A 15,827-nucleotide genomic window follows, 5' to 3' on the forward strand; every position below is an offset into this window, starting at 1 on the left:
GCATTTAAGCTAAAACTGCACAACGAGATTAAAACTGTAAGTGACGGGCGGGCAAACTGGAGAGTGTTGGCGGCAGACAGCATCTGTCCTGGAGCAGGGATAACACTTTCTGGACATTGCAAGACATGGACACTAGCTCTACCAAAACAATTTACTGTCTGTCTGTCTCTCTCTCTCTCTCTCTCTCTCTCTCTCTCTCTCTCTCTTCTGCCCTTTTCATATCTTTTTCTTGGTTGTTGTTAGTAATAAGAATTAATTAATTAAATAAATTTTCACGCATTAGTCACCTTTCTTAAACACATTTTTGTACCTCTTCTATGCATAATTTCACACTCAGACCTAAGAGGGAGACAAATGAACTTAGATAGGAAGACTTAGAGAGAGAGAGAGAGAGAGAGAGAGAGAAAGAAAGAGAGAGAGAGAGAGAGAGATAGAGAAAGAGATAGGGATCAACTTGAATAAATGGATAGAAGCAAAATTTGAGGTCAAAAAAACCATTTAACTTGTACTTGCAATTTGTTTGCCCTTTAATTCATAGACTTAGATCAATTATGTGGCCGAATTTCAACTTCATCCTTATGTTACCTCAAAACCCCTCCTCCTCTTTTTGCCCACACCATACAGTGAATCGAATTGAATATATATTTATCTTTTGACTAGCATTTGCCGCTAGTCATAATCTATTTGTGTATCAATTAGTGTTAATTGATTAGTAATATTACTATTGCCGAGTTATATACATATAGACTATATTTGAATGGTATTTGGAAATAAATATGTGGAAACTGTGATTAAATAAAAAACTAATTCCAAGTGTTAAAAAAAATGTATTTAAATTTTCCAATTTAATTATCAAAATATACAAAAATTCTTTATCCAACGTATAAGATTGATAGATCTCTAAGGAAACAAATTACTATTATAATTATTATTATTATATACGGTTTACTTATAATGTAAAATTAAGGAAACAAATTGTTGAGTAAAGTTGTTAGAAATCTAGAATCGAAAAAATTGTTAAAAAAAGTTCACAATTAATTTTTTGATTGTCACATTTAACGTTTTTCCAATTTCAATGCGAACAAATACTCATTAAATTTGGTTTTTAATTTAAACAAAAGCAGCATTTGATTTTTATTCTTTGCTTTCCTAAATCAGTATATAGCGCCCAATTCATATTTTGTTTATTTTTTTATTACCCAAAGATCTAAAAAATAAAACATGTATCAGCTGCATCTGTGAAACGATTTAAAAGTGGAAGTTTTAAAGAAAAAGATTAAAAATTTGAATGATTTGTGGTCTGGAGTCAAGAAAGCGTGGTATTCCATACCTAAGTACAAATGTCAGAAGCTAGTGGAGAGTAGGAACAGACCATGTCGGGTAGTCATCGAAAATAATAAAATATTAGTTATACATATTGTTTAGAGTGGACGACTATAATTAGTTTTTGTAAAACAATAATTTGTTAATCATGTGCCAATTATAAGTATGTCGAGGCAATTTTTGATTTTTGTTTTTTGTTAAGTTTTAAAGCTTTTTTGAGTTTTTGAATTTGAATTGGTTTTTTTTTTAATACATTTGTCAAACCTTGGGCTGGAAAATACGAACCAATATGTTTACTTTTCATATTATGATTCCCCTTAAAAATATAACTTTTGATGTGCCAATTATGTGACCTTATCTCTATAAGGGACACATTTACCATCTCTGCCAATGTATATAAATATTTCATTTTATATTTTTAAACGAGGTCACAATGACAATTTAAAGAATTATCAACACAAAAAGTTGGGAGTCTTGAAGTGTTCCCTATGGCAGTTTTCTTTGTATGGAAGCTGTCACTTTAAATTCATTAATAAACCAGTAAACTGGAGACAACAAGCTGACTTGAATTTTTTAGTTCAAAACTAAAGATTAAGAAACCACCAAAATATGTTCTGAAATGTAATTGTAAACATCATTATAAATTTTTCTCCTATTTTTAGACAAGAATTCAATTCAATTAATTTTTTTAGAATAACCCAACCAGCATCTTATAGAATTTCTGATCATATCAGTTTTTTTTTATTAACAGACATTATAAAGAGTTTTATAACATTATAGACGACATCGTCTAGAGACGACACTGTAAAGTTAGTCAGATATATATTTGTAACGCAGTAAAGGAGACGTATCCAACCCCAACATGAATAAATATTTCAAAAGCCAAACTTATTCACAAAATTTCTTTTAAAGGAATCGATCATTTTAAAAAGTCGCAAACTATAAAAGTGAATAAAATTGGGCGTAGCCAAAGTTAGCTTCTTTCTCGTTTGGAACACTTTTCTGATAAAGAAGGACAAAAAATAGTCACTTTTTGTCACAAATAACTTCTAAATCGGTAGAAAATTATATCCTAATCACGACTCCTCTTGATAAGTAAATGTAAATGCCCCTTTATTGAAATCAAATTCGACTACTTTTACAGTCATACTTAAAACTAGATTTTAAGCATTTGAATGATTCAGTTTTGAGTCTTATCATTTTTTATTCAACAAGAGAGCTCAAATAGAATCATTAAAGTAAAATCTGTTAAAACAATCTTCCAAATGCTGCTTGGGAATATACTCACTTTATAATATTTAAAGGGATACTCTACATATTATTCATTTTTAGCTACGATTAGTAGTTTGGGAACAAATTTTGAAAAACCTCTTATTTAGTTAGGAAAAAAAAAAGAAACGGAATAGGGTCAGCTTACAATAAATGTAGCTAATTCAGATATTTGATTTGATAATAAGTGGAGTGTCTGAAGTATCAAAGTATTTATCCATATTTATTTTACTCCCAATTTTTATGGATCAATACTCAACAAGATTTTCTTGAAAAAGTCAAATATTGATATGTGTGTGTATGTTACATGGATCAGTTGTAATTGTTAAAAAACTGCTATGATTTAATTTCAGATTATAGTTTATTGTAGGATAAAAAAGCATTCATTTTGCTCAGCCTTTAAATCAAAAGTGGACAGGAAAATTACATAACGACAAACGATGGCTTAAGAGAAAATTATGTGTTTGTTGTAAATGGGTGTTGTAATTTTTTGTAATGCCCAAATTCTGGCCAAAAAAAACTAACACAAACTAACACAGTACTCAACTACACAACCTAGCTTTGAATTGATTAAAAAGGTAACAAATGTCATGTTAATCATGTTAAATTGTTTTCAATTCTTGGTGAAATGTTGTTTTCTCTAGCTTGTTTGCCTTTTCTATTGAATTGTACTCTACATGTTTCTTAACATTTCATACAGCTTAGTAGTTGCATTAGAATAATTATCTTATTGAATGTCAAACCAAGCACATAACAAACATTTACAAATTATGAACAAAGAGTTATTAAAAGGGGGAAAAAAAATATTTTGCAAATTAGAAATTCAAAATTATAACGTTGATGATGGGCTAAAATTTGATTTCTTGGCATTGCCTGAAAATATCAATTTGGTCATTCAATGCTGAATAATTTTCACACAAGCACACACACACACACACACATGCACTTGTCCCACTTTATCCCGCATCTCCGCGCCATGATCCTTTTGCTGAAACTAGAACCAAATGCTCACAGTGAATAAGGGCAGGAGGCAGAAAACGGAGAGCTGAAATACATGCACGAGGATGTTGATGCACAAATGAATAATTGCCTGGACGAAATCATCATGGATGGATAATGCAAATGCATTGGCAAGAGTTCATGTTACGTGAATTTTGGTTTATTAGTGCAAATTGGATGGTCAGGTCGTAGGCTGGTTAGGTTACGCAGTGCCAGGTCATTTTATGTTCAAACTCAAAGCATTAAAAACGAATTAGCATGCATTTTGTGGCCTGCCCTTAACCATCTACATACGTTTAACTGGCATTGTTTAATGCAGCGCAAATAAAAGTTACCTAAATAACCAACAAATGAAAGGGTCAACCTTGGCCAGTGGAAGGTTTGGGCGAGGTAGACAAATAGAAATATCCCAAGTTGCCAATACGCCACAATAGTTGGGGACTTTCAGATTATGGGACAACAAAAGAAATTGAAACTGTAATTATGACGACAACGGAATTGGCACAATGGCACACAAAGGACCTTCAGCGAAATGAAACGTAAGGATGGTACGCATTGTACACTGCCTGGTCCCCAATATTCCCGACTTGTCCCAAATGCCCAGTCTATACACACATATATATGATACATACATAGATATGTGTGTGTGTGCGTGTTTAATACCGTTATGGTTAAAATCTACGACCCATGTGTTTGGTTCGATTTTTTTTGTGTTCCTTTTTTGGTTTTGCTTTTTTGTTTGTCACAACAGAACAAAAGACCTCCACTACACGACACTATGTCGCAGGCTTTTGTCCAGGATTACATTTAAAAAAATATATATAACAAAAAGTTGATCAAAATCAAGGATAAAAAAAAACTAAAAATAAACAATCTACTTTAAAGGAAGCAACTTGTACTTTAATTTATTATTGCTTGGCCTACAATTCTCATTACCAGATCAGTATGTGATATTTCTGCTACCTTGGTTTTCCTTTTTGTTTACTTTACATACGATGCATGGGCGTGGCAGCTAATAAATGACGACATGTCATAGCGAAGCGGAAATAAATACAATTAAAAATGCATCAGCAGTCCAGAAACGGTTGCTTGCCTACACATGCGACCATGTAAAATGGTTCAAAAGGGAAAGATTAAAAGGAAAACTAAGCCCAACAAAGCGAAAACAATATCAACAACAAAGACGCAAAAAAAAAATATGAAATAATAATAATGTAAATAGAAACATTTCTAGCAAAACGTTTCGAGTGGGTGAAATTGGTCTAAAAGTCAAAGGGAAAAAAATCCACAAAACGAAAATCAAATAGAAGACCGAGTGGTTGAAAATCTTAGGAACTCTTTAAAATAAAATGTCAAAGGCAGAAAGTGTCAAATTCATATCATTAACATTGTGGAAATTTATTCAACCAATCATCACACATTGCTAATGCAAGCAATTTATATTCAATGCAAAACTGACAATTTCCAATTATCATGTAAAAATTAAACTTAATGGAAATCCGCTGTCATATTCATATAAATACATATATAGCCAAGCATACATAAACATACATGCATACATGCATATGTATGTATGTGTGTACAAGAAACCAATTTAAATTTGAAATCATTTTCAGACAATTATTTGACTTATGCAATTTTGGTATACAGAACTTTCGCTTTATTTATTATATTTATTTAATTTCATTTGCAACTCTTCAAAATTAAATCTTATATTTCGATTAGCCACGATGGTGGGCGATTATGTCGGGGTAGTTATTTTAGTCCTCATCGAATTTGAGTAAAACACGTAAATCAATAATATCTTTTATTCCATGGCCACGCGGCATTCAATTGTAAATTTATATATATTTAATTCACAATATTTAAATGAAACACGCAAAACAGATAATTCCGCATTTATCTCAGACTGAACGAAAAAAGTGAGCCATTAAAAATAGATTTCGATAATTGTGGGTAAAGGCAGATGGAAAGATGAAGCCTTGTTAAAAGTAACTCAAGTGATTCCCACTTAAGTAGTGAGGCAATTATATCAAATTCGGATTATGTTTAACTTTTAAAGACAATAATCTTCATCAGTTGTTTTTATACCCTTGCAAAAAGGGTATATTAGTTTTGGTCAGAAGTGTGCAACGCATAGAAGGAAGCATCTCCGACCATATAAAGTATATATATTCTTGATCAGCACGACGAGACGAGTTCAAATAGCCATGTCCGTCCGTCCGTCCGTCCGTCCGTCCGTCCGTCCGTCTGGATCAACGCAAACTCCTCCTAGACCGTAAGAGCTACAGAGCTGAAATTTTGCATGTAGGCTTGTATATACTGCAGGCGTTGTATATCTCGGATTCAGCCGGATCGGATCACTATATCATATAGCTCCCATACAAATGACAAAGTCACGAACAGTGACTTTTCTTAATAACTTGGTTATTTTCTGAGCTATTGTCGTGAAATATTGGTGAGTTAATTACACATATAAACGACTATGCCAAATTTGATCAAGATCGGGTGACTATATCATATAGCTCCCATAGGAACGATCTTTCGAAAACAGTGACTTTTGTCAATAACTTCGTTACTATTGACGCAATTGTCAAAATTTATATTTCTCAGTTTAGCATATCTATTAATGACTGTGCCAAATTTGATTAAGATCGGACGACTATATCATATAGCTCCCATAGCAACAATCGGTGGTGAACAGTGACTTTGATCAATAACTTCGTTATTTCCTAAGCCGTTCTTTCGCAAGCATTAGACCTTTTACACAAAAAACTTGCAAGGGTATACAAACTTTGATGCGGTCAAAGTTAGCCCCGGCCCTCTGGTTATATGAAACTTGTGTTTAAGTTATTAAATAATAATAAATTCTGTTTTTATGAATCTAATGAAGCTTGTCTGTTGTTCATTTCCTTCAATCCTTTTTAATTCAATGTTTTTTTTTTGACCCTTAATTAAGCAGGCTTAGGACTTACACAACAAGTGATTCATTTTTATGAAAGAACCTTCAAATTAGGAAGTGTCTAGACTAATTGTAAACCCATTCAAATATGGCAAAAAAGACCATTTGTCATACATGGCGTATGAATAATATATGCACAAAACAAAGCTTTGTCTACACAGAACGATTAAATGCTCGAGATGTTTCTTAATTTTTTTTTTTAAATCTAGCATATAAAGTAAAAAGAAGACCTGACAAATTTTTTTGATACCTCTTAGTGAGATACTCATTTGGGGGATACATTTGAATCATGGACCGACAGATGGACTTGGCCCAACTTAGGTATTTCCAGTTTGAAATATTAAATTGAATATGTTGAGTTTGATAGTTCAAATATCGTTTTTTTTTTAAGTCCGGGAGTTGGAGACTATCTTCATCCCAAATTTGGTACTTCTAGGTCGTATAGTTACGATACTAGAAAGAAAAAAACTTAGGTGCATGAAAACGGTAGATTAGGCTGTTGATGATGATCAAGAAAATATATATTTTATAAGGCTGAAAACGATTTATTCTGCCTGTTACATACATTTTAACGTTTTAATAAATTATTTCACTCCATGGAATATTAATTTTAATTCAGAATAAGAATAAAATAATGTGTGTAGACAATTGAAAAATATCAAAGAATTTTCTATATAGAGTTTGCAGCTTATGTCTCAAGTAAGTCATCTGTATTACTTTTACTTATTTCACATATGACGCCTCCAACCATTTTTTGGGGTCTTTACTTTCACGTTATTTTGCATGTCTAGTTGCAATCAGAAACTTCAACTGGATCATTTACACAACATTTGCATTGAGCTTTGTTCAAGTCTCAAGTGGAAACGCAAATAAGGCATAAAGTACTCTCACTGACACACACACATACACACACACACTTACACTAAGACACGCACACTCTAGAGATAGACATAAACCTGATGTTCCTCACATGGCAGAGAATTGGTAGCTCTTTGAATTTTGATTAGCCTTGTCGTAAAGCAGACAAAAACTATAAGCCATATAAACAAATAGTCATTTAAATATAAACAACAACACCAGAGAAACAAAAAAACAAAAACAAAACACAACATAAAACAAGCAATACAACAACTTAATGTTGCGACCCCCACTGAATATTAAGTATCCACCCAGGTATGCATATTTAGAACTCTTGTATATAAACATATATATTTGTATATGTACATATATGTATAGGTATTACTTGGAACAAGTGATTGAATCAATGAGTGAGGCATTCGTCCTTGAAAAGGCACTCAAATACTTTTGCCTAACATTGCACACTAAATTCGATGGCCGACTAAGCGGATTTTAAAGCCCATGGCTATCTAAATTTGTAGAGTGAATTTAGTTAAAACATTTTATGTTAAAATGTGTATTATGTATGCACATTCTTTTATATATACAAATGGGAATTTTTGTGCATTGTTCAAAAAGAGAGAAAGCCATACACGTACATATGTATGTATATGGTTTCCTAGTATAAAAAATTAATAATAATTCTATTTACGACTTTTGCATTATTTTAGACTTCTGTTAAAGCAATTATTTGTGTGCCAAAATATCAAATACAAAACAATACAAAAATTTTGACTAACTTTTCACTACCTAAGTATTATTAGTAAAAAGTATTAGCTTTTTATTTACAGCTTGCAAAAGTTTGCTTTATGATCACGTATACGCCATGTTGTCTTGTATATATACATACAAATGTAGATGGGTGGTCAGGTAGTCAATATTAAAATTTATGTCACCTATTTGGTGATTGGGCCAAGGGTGCCTTATTACTTATTTGCGTTGTCCATGTGTTTTCCTGCAATTATAAATATAACAGGCACTGGAAGGATAATGTGGCATATTAAAGTCAAAATCTATGTTACAAACGAAAGGAACAGAAGAACCTTTTAAATGGTATATATGTTTTTTAATTAGGAATAACAGACGACTCGATCTAGCCATTATTCACTTGATTTTGAATCTCCTTAGTATAGTCAATTGAAATCAATAAATTTGGCCTTATATGTTTAAACTAAACTCATTGAAATTCCATTAAAGGCACACTTTTTTTTAGGTGCCAATGAAACAATAATTAAAAACCTGAGAAATCTGAAACTCTTGGGTGATTTGCCTCTCCCAAAACCATGTTTGACTTTTGGAAAATATAGATACTCCTGAATAAATCTAAATGATTGTAAGCTATATTTAACAATTGAGGATTCCTAAACACATAATGAATTTGAAAATAATATAAATATAATATATTTTTTCTATTTATGGCATGCAAAAAAATTAGAATATCATTTGTTGTTGTTGTCGACCAATGAATGGAATAGTGAAAGAAAGGATGAAACAATAGTCTATAAATAAATAACTACAACAATTTCGCAAACGAAGCGTATTTCGTTTTTTGTTTTTGGCCAGAAAATTTAATTAAAACCGCTTTTTTCGCAAAAAAAAAAGTTATCAGAGAGAGAGAGAGAGAGAGAGAGAGAAAGAGAGGGGGAGCGAGATAAAGAGCGGTTGAACAGGAAACAACGAAAGAGGAAGCGATTGGGTAGAAGTGGCGAGATGGGGAGGGGGAAAACAAACAAAAATTCCTTTAGCCTCGCGATGTTCGTTTTTGTCATTAATTTAAAAATTTGTCACAACCCTTTTCAACTGACAATATCAGGAGGACTTTACACACACACGCATAACCGCACACACACACACACATACTCCCATGTACACATGCATACACACGCGTACACTCACATATACAGACATGTGAAACTTTGCTATCGTTTGAGGTTTGGTTGGACATGAAAAGGGCTGAGTCCTGGAAAACGTTAACTCATTGCAACAGCAACAAGTCAGCCAATCCCTATACATACATACACATATAGCCTACACCCTAGACTCTCTACATGCTACACATAACCCGTACTCTTGACACTTTCCGTTGAGAATGCTATTCAACTATTTGTCCCATAAGTCCCATATTATTCCAATTCATCTGCCCACTGCCTTCTCCATATGCTTGACACTTGGTACTCGGCATTTGACACTTGCTCCAAAAGCACATTGCTCTCCGTCTCTTTTTCTCTCTTTCATATGGGTCTTCTTTTAAGTTAAGATGCTTTTGCTGTTGCACAAATTATGCTTATACATAGCTGCAAATTTTATTTTCTCTACATCAAGTTAAATTTTGCACCTGATGCCCCAAAAAGTAGGCAACATTGGGTACGTGAAATTCAAATTGATTTCTCTGTCTCACTATCAGTTTCTCTCTCTTTTTGATTTCTCGCCTGTCCAGACGACATGTAATTTCCTATTTGATATTTGCTGTTAATTTAATACATTTTGCTTACTCTGACTGAAACGATGGACGACAGGCCAAATGAAATGAAATCAACTCAAGAGATGTTCAGATCTCTAGGTGTCCTCTCCGCCTTTCATTGTCTGTCTGTGTGTCTGTGTGTTTGTGTGTTTGTATCTTCTCGCCTGCTGGTAAAACACTGTGAATGCATCCTTTTAGCCAAATGTACGACAAAGGGCCATTGTTAGCAAGCCAAGCTTAATCTCCAAATTAATCTTATTTAGCCTATAAACTGCAATGGCAGATGGTTGGATGGCAGACAGGACACGATAGCTTGCTCGGGACAGAAGTAACTCCCTTGTAATCCTTTTGTCACAGTTCATGACTTTGCAGCTTTTGCGTTGTTGCCACTCGCTTCGTCAAGCCCCGCCAAGACCCACCTCACCATTCAGAGGGGCAAATCCGGCAAAACGAAAGCCCAACGAACATGAAAGAAAGTGTACATGGTAGAGGTACACATGTACACACATCCCCCCGCAAGCACACACACATACACATATACAGTTTGCTACTCATAAATTCCGTTTCCTACTGCTTTATAGAGCACAATTTGAAGGTAGAGCAGTGCCAAGGAGAGAAAGAGAGAAAAGGTTTTGGGGTTATTTTTATGCTGTTTTTTATATTTTTTTTGATTTTTGTCTTTTGTGGCTTTTTTCTAGGTATGTATATAAAGATCGCCAGATTCGACTGAAGTGCTTATCGGAATATACATATATTTGATAAATGTTCATATAAACAGTTTAAAACATACCATATCTGGATTTCAATACGGTTATGTATATCCAATATATTATTTGCCAATTTGTTTGACTTTTATTTCATGAATCCCCAAGTGTGCTTCTTTTAATACTTGTTATACCACAAACGACTTCCTACTATTTTCCTTTCAGAAATTAATCGCTCTGATTACAATTCGTGTAAACAAATAATTGTAATTAGGTTAAAGCTGATGTTCATCGATAAAAATAAACCGATCAATTGACATAAACTCGTTTTTGGTTACTCAAAGGACAACTAAGCTTGTCTAATTCATATTCATGCTTATTTCCATTCTTCTTTTCCCCATCTCTTTCCCCATTTCTCGCTCTCTCTCTCTCTCTCTCTCTCTGTCTCTCTTTTCTCTGTTTTTGAGTTGTAAGCATCTCTCTATCTTTAATAACATTTTTAAATTGTGGCTTTTTTGTGTTTTTTTTTTTTGGTTTTACCTGGGGCAAAAGATTAAAACTGATGTCAGGTTGTGCTCCAGTTTCGTCTGCGTATCCATTTACCCATTTTTGCATCTTTTTCTTGTCTTTTTCCTCCCTTATCCCTTTCCTTGTCTATATCTTGCCACACAGTTAGACAGCAATTACATGACAGTCGGTGGCAGCATTTTCTGTTTGCATACCTGGCTAGCTGGTGATAACAATAATCCTTGACAAGCCATAAACATCTTCGTTGTCCTTGTCGTTGTCGTCGTCTCCGTCGTCGTCGTGGATGGAGTTAGTGTCCGTGTTTCCAGCTCAGACAAATAGACTAAAGTCAGAGGACATGACCAAAAGGACTTTGGAAATTGTAACCGAGTCACAGAGTCGCAAAGTCAATTTGAATGCTTTCCCTTTTCTTTTCTGGTTATTCTTTTTCTTTTTTTTTAAGCATTTCCGCACACCGCTCAACGTTATACCCCCCTCCCCCCACACGCGTCGCTTTCTCCCACAAGCAGCTTGTTTTCATTTTCATTTTTCGTCCGGGTCATGGTCCTTGAATAAGCAGCAGCTAATTCGTTTATTATTTTTATTGTTACATTGACATTATTTACGTAAGCTACTTGTCAGCTTTTCACTTAGTCCTCCTCAACGTCGTGGGGTGGCGGTAAACTCGGGGTCGTGGTCGGGGTCGGGCTCGGGGCGGGGGCCGAGACCAAAGACGGAAACGTAGCTGATGCCATGGCGAGGGGTGACGGTTGTCTGGTTTCGGTTGACTATGGGTGGGTGCGTTGAGTTGGTGAGTGGTGTGAGTGGCTGCTGCTTTATTATATTCATTTCCATTTTATTTGCCCATTTACAAGTTTCAATCTTTATGCCTTTGACTTGGGAGAATTTTTCGGGAACGCCATAGAATTGTGGAAATCGTAAGATGCCGAGTGGGGAATAAAGGTTGAAGCGTTGACATTGAATGTCTTGGCCCCGTCTTGGCCGTCTTTTCTGGCTATCAAGTTATGCCTTTATTTGGCACTTAATGGCAATGGCTTTGACTGGTTGAGCTTCTTTGCTGTTGGCTTATTGACTCTAGACTTGTGGCTATTGATATAGACGGTTATTAGGTAAAAGGGCGCGCAAAGGTTTATCAAGGAGGTCAAAGAAAGACAGAAAAAAAAACTGCCAACTTTTTAATTCAGTTTCTCTCAGTTCACATTCGCAATCCAATTGACATTCTTAGCCCTTTCTCTCCTTAACCATTTAGATCAATAGTTCTATTTTACAGATTTGTAGAACAACATTTCTCCACTTGATTGCCAATGCACACCATAACTAAGGATCAAGTGGACCATTGCCATGCCATGAGCCAAAGTAGTCTCTCTCTTTTTCGCTTAAAAAAAAAAAAAAAACAAAAAAAAAAAAACAACGGCCTCAAAAGCTTAACCAAAAGCGCTCAATTAGAGCTAACAGCAGTCAGATCGAGTGGTGTGAATAACAATGTTTTGGTCTAGGATTCTGGATTTAGGATTCCGTGTGGGTGGCAGTTAGTAGGGATATTTCCTTTAGCTAGCTAACGAAAATGAAGGAATATAAAAGGCAAATAATAAAAATATGACATGCCGTATAGGAAGAAGTTTGTTGTGGACCAGTTGGCATCATAGTTGGACTTGATATTCATGAATATACCTACATATGTATGTATGTACACACATACATGCACATGAACAGATGAGACAGGAGGTAGTAAATGTGGATGGTGCCGGAGGCAGTAGAAAAGTATTGGAGAGGGCAAGTGTGACAATTGTGCCGCTGGCTAGTCCAAGCACGGCCATGACTGCTCATTTACACTTTTGCTTACACACAGACAGATACACACACCACACACACACAGATATACAGTACCCGTCTCGAAAATCTGTCGCATCAGCAGCAAATGCCAGACAATAGGAGTGTGGAGGCCAATGGAGGCCAAAAGAACAAACTAGAATTGTTTGCGTGTGTGTGTGTGTGTGTGTGTGTGTGTGTGTAGTGTGCGCGAGTAAAGGTGGTGGTGATGGTGATGATGGTGGTGATGGTGGTGTTGGCGGTGGTAATGGTGGTGATGGTGTTGGTAATGGTAGTGGGGTAAGCAAACGCTTGCGTTTACTAATATTAAGCGAGATACAAAATCTCCTAGATACACACAGTTAGGCCTATGCGGTTTCCGTGCTAAAAAGAAAAAGTTGATTATTTTGGAAAACTTTTCTTTAAATTTTAATAGTTAACTGCAGTAAACACATTAGCATTTAGAATATAAATGGTTCGGTTATTAATCCCACAAAAGTATGCTATAGAATATAAAGGGAGAAACAAAATAGGATTTAATGAAACACAAAAAAGTTTACTTTTAGAATTATCAAATTTATTGTTATAGGGTATCAAATTGTTTAGATCTCGGCAACTAATCAAACTTATTTGTATTTATACACATTATGTACATTTCATATATACATTTCTACACATACACACACACAGACACAACTTCCTGTGTAAATGGGGGAAGAGTAAACAAATATAGTTATAGTAGAAAGCTGCATGCCAACCACATCTCCACCTCTTCTTAGCCCTCCTTACAAAATGCCCGCGAGAAGTAACTTTTGCTGACCATGACAACGACCACATTGACCAGAAAACTAGTATATGACCAGAGGCGTGAGAAATAAGAGGGCGGAATTCTGTTGTAGCAGCAAGCGTGACAATAGGTGGGGGAAGGGGCAGTCTAGTAGCATGAGACACGTTCCATTCCGATGGCCAGTTGTCATTTAAGCCCCAACCCCTTACGACCCCAGCCTAGTGTGTCTTTGTTTAATTTTGTTTACTTTCAAGCAAAGCTTATGCACATTCCCAAGTGTATAATTTTGAATGTCAGCAACATTCACATATATGTACATATGTATGTGTATAGAAAAAGTCATGTCTTTCAACGTTTACTTAAAGTTTTTTGTAGAGAAAATAAATTGAGCCAAGAAAATTTAATTCGGTTCGAATTCATTTCATCGAATTTTCTTACCCTTAACAGGTAATGCATTGACAGGGATCTCAGTCTAGATCTCATTGTATGTATGTAGGTAAAAACTGGGCCAACTTATAGTCATAATACAAGCAACAACCAACTAGCGACAAGTAAGCCAACAGCCATTCGACCAACTAGCAGCTGGTGAAAAGTGGAAAGTGTTTAAGTGCACACAAAAGGCGCACGAGTTGATTATATGTATGATGGTGAATGCTGATGATGATGGTAAGAGGACGAGAATAAAAGTGGATATAGGGGAAAGGCTTTGAGTATGGAATACATGGACTTGGTCTATAGATAGGACACGTATCTAATAAAACGCCTAGCACGCGTTTCCATTCTCAAATCCCCTCCTCATGCTTTCATTCTCTTGTTCACGGCTAATGTGCTGGCTTCGATCTGAGTGTGGCAAATATTTGGTTGTCGCTTTTGTGGGCTCATTAAATTTTCCTAATGTAAATACATGTGAGTAGAGTCAAGTGACTAGGACTAGTACGGTCCTCTACTGGTCCAAGTGCTAGACACTAATACAGGACCAGAACCAACCAGGACCTGCAAGGAGGACCACTGATATGCAACACGTTGGCACTACTCACGGAAAGTCAATTCCAAAGACCAACAACGACAACCGGCATATGCAGTTCCTGCACATTTCCTGTTGCCAATCGTCTCCATTCCTCTACCTCTTCCTCCATGTCCCCTATTCGTTTCCCTTCGCCCATTCCGTGTTTTGTCCTCTGTCCTTGTGAATTTATTACGTGCAAATGTAAATAGCGGCACGTGCAGAGTTGTCCCAGCTCTTGAAGTTTTAGAGACACCGATCCCATACCCCGGCCACGGCATGAATACGCCAACAGAATGCTTGGTGTTTCCTTTAACTTTGCCATCTACCCGCTTGCTTCTCGCCTTTTTCCAGCGTCTTGGCCATAAAAATGTTGTTGCCCTTGCCAAACAAAGGCTGGGCCAAATCCTTGTTTTCTTTCCCGCCGCTGTTGCGGCTCCACTTTTACTATGCAACGCTTTGTCAATAGATAATGCATCTTCAAGATATTCATTCACAGTTGCAATATATATTTGCTTAATATTTTATTTGCTCTTCTTAGTGGCCAAGCAATTTGTTAACAATTTGACAAATAAACAAATGACAAAGAAAGAAGAAATCAAAGAAGTTAGCTTTGGGCGAACCGCAGTTTATATTTATACCCTTATAGTGCGAAATCTTGTTTGATTGTAAATGTTTTTGTATTTCATAGGATCTTTCTCAGTAAATTAGGGTTTTCCGCTCATGGTGTCTTTGGCAGCTATATGGGATTATGGTCCGATCTAGCCAATTGTATAACTTGATTTCAATTAGGCAATTAAAAGCTTAAGTTTCTGAACAAAAGCCCTGAAAAGAAGGACGCAAAGAAAATTCGCTCAGACGGACATACGGCTATATCAGGTTCTCATGCTAAGCAAGACTATACTTTATTTGGTCTTAAAACTAGTCAATGATTTTATAGAAAATTTAAGTTAAATTATTATTATGTCCGTTGTGGTGAGTCGACTTCCCTTCGGAGAAAACTAGTGCAACGTTTGCTGAACAGATTTTGTTTAACCTTAAAATACTTTCATTTCTCTTTAGGTATTAAATATCGAAGTCTAAAA

The sequence above is a fragment of the Drosophila willistoni genome, unplaced genomic scaffold (genome assembly GCF_018902025.1).
Source record: "Drosophila willistoni isolate 14030-0811.24 unplaced genomic scaffold, UCI_dwil_1.1 Seg143.1, whole genome shotgun sequence".
Classification (NCBI taxonomy): domain Eukaryota; kingdom Metazoa; phylum Arthropoda; class Insecta; order Diptera; family Drosophilidae; genus Drosophila; species Drosophila willistoni.